The following is a 7969-nucleotide window of genomic DNA, read 5'->3' on the forward strand; positions in this document are numbered from 1 at the left end:
GGTTGATATAAGGGCTTCATTAAAGACTATGCCTCAATTGCCACACCTCTCACCGACCTTCTCAAAAAGCAGGTCTCCATTACATGGATGTCTGTCGAACAATCTAGCTTTGAGAAGCTTAAGCAGAGTTTGGTAACCGCTCCTATCCTAAGGCTACTTGACCTCAACAAAGAATTTGAAGTTATAATTGACGCAAGCTCTCTTGCTTTGGGCTATGTGCTTATGCAAAAAGAACATGCAGTAGCCTATTCTTTAAGAAAATTAAAGATCCACGAAAGAAACTATGCCACACATGATCTAGAATTACTTGCTGCAGTTCATGCCTTTAAACTATGGAGACATTACCTGCTTGGTAATAGGTTTTTCTCTAGTCACTGATCATAAGAGCCTAAAGTGAATTTTTACTCAGAGCCAAATCTCAATATGAGACAACGCCGATGGATTGAGACCTTGCATGAATTTGACTTTGAAATCAAGTATAGACTAGGCAAGGAGAATTTGATTGCAGATGCCCTAAGTCGTAAATCATTCCTTAATGCCCTAATCCTAAAAGAACCTTCTAGGGCTAGAACTCTTGCCACAATGATTTCAATGCCCAATAACCCTCTCCTAGAAATGGCTAAAGAAGAGGTGGTGAAGGATCCAAGCTATCAGGACTTGTTAAGAGAAATTTTCATCAAGGATTCAAATCCAAAACTCAAGACTAAGTTTCAATATTTTTCCATAAACAAGGAGCTTGCTTCTTACAGGACAAGACTATGTATTCCTGCAAGTCAGGAATTCAAAAGGAAAATACTATGGGAAGCTCACGATTCTCCATTTTTGGGTCATCCTAGTTATGCTAAGACTCTTAATACATTCAAAAAACCCTCTACTGGGAAAGACTCAAGGGTGATGTACTCAAGTATATCGATGAATGCCTAAACTGCCAAAAAACTAAGGCTGAGTGTGTCAAGATGCCAAGAAAGCTCCAGCCACTTGACATCCCTCAAACAAAATGGGAGTATATCAGCATGGATTACCCCCGGTACAAGGAGGATATAACTCCATAATGGTAGTCATTGATATGTTAACAAAATTTTCTCACCTTATTCCTGTAAAAACCAATTACAAGGCTTCCAATATTGCCAAGATTCTCATTAGGGCAAATTTCAAGTTACATGGACTACCCCAAATAATCATCAGCGATTGCGATTCTCTTTTCACCTCAAACTTTTGGAAAAGTTTGTTCGAAGCTCTAGAAACCCAAATCTGCTTTAGTACTGCTTACCATCCCCAAACTGATGATCAAACAGAGCAGGTCAACCAAGTTATTGAGGACATATTGAGGGCTTATTGTAATAGGGAACCCAAACGGTGGAACCAATACTTACCCTTAGTTGAATTTTCCTACAATGCATCATACCATCAAAGTATTCAAATGACTCCTTTTCAAGCACTATATGGGCAAGATTGTCTTATCCCATTAAATTTTTCCGATCCTACCCTATGGGTAGAAGCATCTAGGCAAATGCTAGAAGAAATGAATCGGCAAGTGAAAGCTATAAGGCAAGATATTCAAGTTTCCAATGTAACGTACTTGTGTTGATTATGCAACGAGTAATGTTTTAGTATTCACCTAGAGTTTACCTTCCAGTCGCCACCATCCATACTCTAACCAGAATGATCCGACTAGTTAACCCTAGGTCTACCCGCCATAGGGGAAGCATCCTGTCACTATCCACAGAGAACCGACCTAAAGGTTCCTGATTGACCTAATAGTCAGCTATCACCAACTAACTCACATCCGAAGGTATCTTTTGAGAGGCTTCTTGTTAGAAAGGAGCGACTGTCATTACCCTTGGTTCATGGAGTACAATACTTTTTTCCAGTAGCAAACTAAGAATTTATGAAATCCCTAGCAATGCTTTGGCACAGCCGCCATACCTTTTCCCTAAGATAATTTACAATTCAGTTCTAAGACTAAACCCTAGGTAAGTTGATGAATCGGCCCTTCCTAGAGTGTCTTCTTAGCATTTGTTTTTGGGAAACCTCTCGACCAACCAAGGCCACCCTACCATAGGACTAGATTCGTTGGGAATCCATCCACCCACTTCCCTCTATGAAGGTTCTTAGTTATCTAATTACCTACCACATTACGTGAAACATATTAAAAAAAGATTCATTAATTAAAAATCAATTTATGCATAGTTGTTCATTTGCATAATTTACTCATGGACATACAATTAGAATAAAACAAATTCACTGATTATATTCCATAATGTGTGTTATCCTATCCATACAGGAGAAAATTTACAATTTCACATGATGTTTCATCCGCCACATCTACACGTTACCAAGATCAAATCCACCTATAGTTAGCATTTTTAGGCATCGCAAGTAGAACTCGGGCCATACAGGGGACCAACTAGTTCCTAGGTGCATAAAGGTTTTACTAGCTAGAGCCCCCCTGGCACCCTATCCACCTCCTACTTAATGTGATCCTTTTTGTGAGACCTCGCCATTGGAGTCGGGTCCATGCTTCTACGACGGTAAAAATATCCCTTCTTGGTATGGGGATTTAGCACCTTCAAATACTTAATTCAATTAAGATCTGATCTAGAAAATCACAAACACGATTGATGTCTTCAAGCACTTATGACTTCAAAAAATCATGCAAACTTCAAGTGATGATTAATCTCGTAGCAATTGACCTTTGAAATTCACGTAGTGATCAAGCTCTTTCCCTTGGAATTAAACTTGGATATCTAGATTTTGGGGTCTCTAACTTCTCAGTTTAAGGTTTATGATGACATTCTTGTAGCCCAAGTTTCTTAGCCTTAAGTCAGTTTCTTCAACTTAGATATATTTTCGGTCTTTAAAATCTTCTATCAAAGCTTCTAGATTAAAACTATATCCTTGACTAATTTCTTCAGGGTTTCGTTCTTAATAAATTTGTCTTGAAAATTTCCTCATGATTTCTCTTGAGTTCTAGAATTTTGTAGTTTTCCTAACAATTTCTGGCCTATAAGATGTTCTAATAATTTACCAAGTGAATATTCTAAGATCCTAGTATTTCTTAGAGACTTATCTTATTTCTATTGAATTCGGATAGAAATTTTTAGAAAAACCTGTGATGTCGAAATTGGTAAAGGGTTGTTATCTGCACTAATGACTCCGTTAGTGGCTCTCATGCTCACAACTCCAACCGTTGTTTCCACATTAGTAGGATCACTCGCCATTCTCACTTTTGAATTCTTTTTCTTCGAGGCCATGACGGATATATGATTGGTAGAAGAAGAAGAACACGACTGTAATACCAACTAGCAAAGGCATAAGATTCTCAATGATGATATGGGATTCGATGAAGTATGCCTCGTGGATGTTCTTCTTGCCTCGTGTGGAGAGCAATACTTCTCTCTCTCTCACCTTGGCAAGTTAGGTTAAGAACAAGAGTAGATCTTCTCTAGTATAGAGCGAGAGCGAGAGAATAGGGATGATCTCTCTCTCTCTCTCTAGTAGATGGAGTAGGGACGAGAGTAGAGGTATGACTTCTAATTGGATTGAAAGAATAGGATAGATTTCTTCAGCATCTTCTCTTCTCGGATTAGAGTAGAAGAGAATGAGAGACCTTCAAATTATCCCCTTCCTTGGGTTGATTGGAATGATGTTTCTTCATCTCGTGGAATAGAGTTTCCTCCTTCTCGATCAGTGTCTCATCCTCGTCAAGATTGCTCTTGTTCCCCCCTCCTTGGTCATCTGCAAGCCCTCAATTTATAGCTTTGCAAGGAGGTTTCTGATCAAAAGCATGATAATTTTTTTACGTGTGATTTTTTTTTTTTTGGGGGGGGGGGGGGGGGGTTATTATCCCTCCTAGTCTACTCACAATGATGATGTTTATGATGAGGAGGGTGTTGTTGACGTACACAATGATGTTGCTATCGCCGTTCGGTCGTTTCCCCCCTCCCCCCTCTTTTTTTTGACAAAAAAATCTTATGTTTTATGTAAACGTAATAGGTAAAAACGTATTACGTAAGACATTACATCCTCTTCCCCTTAGAGGAATCGAGATGTCCTCATCTCGAGAGAAGTTGGGGGTATTGTTTACATAGGGTTTCTTCATCAATACAAGTGACATCCTCCTCAGGATAATCCTTTCACTAGATGAGATATTCTCTAAGGGTCCTATTCCTAAGGATTCTTTCTTTTACATCCAAGATTCTATCAGGTTAAAGTTCAAGTATACCTTGGCTTGGCAGTACAACTTATTGATCATCAAGAATATGATTAGGATTACATACATAGGGTTTCAAGAGACTTATAGAGATGCTGACATGGAAATAATTATCATACGATCCCCTACGAGCTCATTAACCATTGAAAAATAAATTCAAGCTACTCATTTAAATGAATTCATGCACAATCCAAAGCGACATAATCTATGTCAATGAATATAGGAGATGGAAATTAGTACCTGGTTATTCGAAGATAAATTATCCATACCCAACGTTGTATTTGTATTAACTACAATGCCTTGGCCGGTGGCTCTATTGTTGGATGCAGGATTACCATTGGTACATGTCATCCTTCATTTTGGAGCCATACTTTCAGCTTATAAATCTCTCTCTCTCTCTCTCTCTCTCTCTCTCTCTCTCTCTCTCTCTCTCTCTCTCTCTCTCTCTCTCTCTCTCTCTCTCTCTCTCTCTCTCTCTCTCTCTCTCTCTCTCTCTCTCTCTCTCTCTGGGTGTTGTCCCTCTTCCTTCATTTTGCCAGGGGGATTTTATAACGAGGGGAGGTGGGGAGGAAATGAAGTGGTGGTGGTGGTGGTGTCTCCCCAACCCACCACTTGCCATCGAGCATGGTGGCAAAGAGTTCACAGACTAGGCAAGGTGGCCGAGGGGTGGTAGGCCAGGTGACCTCCCCCTCATAATCATCGTCATCTTCTCCTTCATCGTCATCATCTTCCACTTCTTCGTTGTCATCTACTTCTTCTTCCTCCCTCTGCCACCTATTCGCGGCAACGATAGGGGGGAAGGGGTAAAAAAATTTCAACCAATTGTAAAAATTATAGGGGGGTTCCCATGCGACGAGGGGGAATACTACAGTTTTTGACAGACCTAACTAATTTTTTTATCACAAGAGCCTGTAGAGGCAACCGATTGATGAGTCCTTTGATGGGGAGTAAGCTCATTAGCCCACCTTTTATTGTCCTATGTTACCAGGGAGAATCGCGGCTTGTGCACGCAGCAATAGAAGTATGACCAAAGGAGGCACAGTTTTGGACATCAATGATGAATTTTCACAATGTCGGCTTATAGAGGGGCTAATCTTGAGCTATGACATGGTACAGAGAAGTGCCTTGACTTGCTGAACAAATCCTCAGAAGAAATCGTAATGAGATATGGCCTCTACTGTGAGATCCAAAAGCTCAAATGGCTTTATGTCCTATTTGGATATCGAGGACACATAGAATAGAAGTTGACACAGCTGACAATGCTAAGCTATAGATGACCTCATTTTGAGATCTGAGGTGACAGAGAGGAGCTCCAAGAGTAGGAGTAGAGATCTCCAAAAGAAAGCTTGTCAAGATATTGTCTAGTTGAAGAGATCTAAGAGCTTAAAGGAAGGTGGCTATGGCTTGGGCTATGTCTGTCTTTAATTCAATCTTATAATACATGTTTGTTCATGTCTCACTCTTCAAAGTAAGAACGTATCATTCTTTTTGAAATAGAGCTTTGGGCCGTCTCGATTGGGTCGATGGAGATGGAGATAAAAGGAATCGAGTAGAATCTTGATTTTTACTAGGGATTGAAGGTAGAAGAGATGAGATTCAATTTAGAAAGCCGACATAGCATGGGATTGAGTAGAATCTTGATTTTAACAAGGGATTGAAGGTAGAAGAATTTCCTCTCTTACACTTCTCTTGCCTCTCTCTCTCTTGCTCTTCTCTCTTGGTTTGAGAAGAGTCTCTCCTCTTGATTCAAGTTAATGTCCTAAGGCTTCTTTTATGCCTATCAATTTTCAAAATTTAGGTAGGAGAAGATGATAACAACAAATTTGTTTTTAAAGGGGGGCAGCACAATAGTCTGGTTGATGACTCCTCTTATTAAGCTTTTAAAAATCTTAAGGCTTTTTTCTTTCTTGGCATTAATCTCTTACAAGTCAAGTCTTGACTTGCGTAAGTATTAAACATGTTTGGTCTATCCTAAACTTACTAGTCATAACTGCCATGCATAGGGCAATTGTTGTGTGAAGGTGTTCGCAGTCGTATCAGCCCTATAATGTGTCGGGATACAAGATATAGAATATCTTATTTGTGATCATGCTTTTATAGTCTAAAATCTTTAAATCTTAACTATGGGAAGTTGGGAAAGTCAAAACATCACATCCTCTTTCCCTTAGAGGAATCGAGATGTCCTCATCTTGAATGAAACTGGGGATATTGGTTATATAGTGATTTTTCATTAACCCAAGTGGGATTGCCTTCAGGATAGTCTTTCCATTGGATAAGATACTCCATAAGGTTTTTACTTCTTAGAACCTTTTCTCGCATGTCAAGTATCTTATCTAGTTGAAGTTTGAGGACTCCTTGACTTGGCATCACAATTTATTGGTTGTCAAGTACATGATCAGGCTTCGGAACATAGGCTTTTAATGGAACATACGGTCCATAATATCTAGGACTGAGCTTCTTGAATTCTCCCAAATATAAGGAAATTTTCTTTGGGTGAACTTGAATAAAAGCTATGTCACCTTCTTTGAAAATGCATTCTTGTCTCTTTTTTTATCTGCATATGCTTTTTGTTGATCCTTGTGGTAACTTGAATATCTTGCCTTATAGACTTTACTTGCTAATACATTTCTTCTAGTATTTTCTTAGATGCTTCTACCCATAGGGTAGAATTGAAAAAACTCAGTGGCATAGGACAACCTTACCCGTATAGTGCCTAGAAACAAGTCATTTGAATACTTTGATGTTATGATGCATTGTAGGCAAATTCAACTAAGGGTAGGTATTGGATCCACTGCTTGGGTTCCCTATTGCAATAAGCTCTAAGTATATCTTCAATAACTTGATTGGCCTACTCCGTCTAACCATTAGTTTTGTTAAAATATGCGGATCTAGAGCATGGCTATGGCAGCTTGTAGGCATAGACTAAACTCATGATGACATTGACCAAGGATTGAGGACCAAATGTTACACAAGTGAATTAGGTTCCAAGATGACATCTTGGACTCATAAACACAATCTTGTGTAGGACTTACAAAGACAAGACACTTAATTGAAAGTACAAAGCATCATGGCATTGTATTCATTCCATATGAAAAGTGGTAGTTAAGTTCAATGCTTTATAGTTATTGGATGGGTACAATTTTCCCCCTCTGTGTATATGGGCTTCCTACAGCCTGCATGTCTTCATCCCAAACTGCCTCATACAAAAAGGCTACATTAGGTGTGATTGCAAATATCTCAACACCCCTCCTCAATCACAACCAGAAAGTACAAAGTGCGTAGAGGCTTTAGTGAGAGAAACGCCTACAAAGTGTGGGCACACCATAAACATGGCAAAACACCAAAGGCTGCCACAAAAAAAAAAGGTTAAGTGTGGGTACCACAAAACATGATGGACATCTAGAGGTTGTAGCAAGGGCCTTATAGAGGCTATAGTACAAGGCTACATGAGGAGTTTACAACCTTATGATAAAGACATTTGGGCTAGACATTACAAGGCTAAAGAGGTTAGTAAAAAATTGGATCAAGGACCAGCAGGCCCTTACAGTTTTCAGCATTACTTTTGACATAAATCTTCAATTCATTGTAGGTCTTCTTGCTCTTTTTGATCATGTACTTGCTCTTCATTTTGCTTGCCGCTTCAGAGTCTTCATGATTTTTCTGCTTCTTTTTCTCATTATGTTTCTCTTTGATCTTTCCTTCATGGTCATCATTTTCATGGACTTTGCTTCCATTAGTCATCTCTGGTTCTTTTCT

Source organism: Lygodium microphyllum, chromosome 16 (genome assembly GCF_053477565.2).
Source record: "Lygodium microphyllum isolate KBCC chromosome 16, Lygodium_microphyllum_v1.1.10, whole genome shotgun sequence".
NCBI classification, from domain to species: domain Eukaryota; kingdom Viridiplantae; phylum Streptophyta; class Polypodiopsida; order Schizaeales; family Lygodiaceae; genus Lygodium; species Lygodium microphyllum.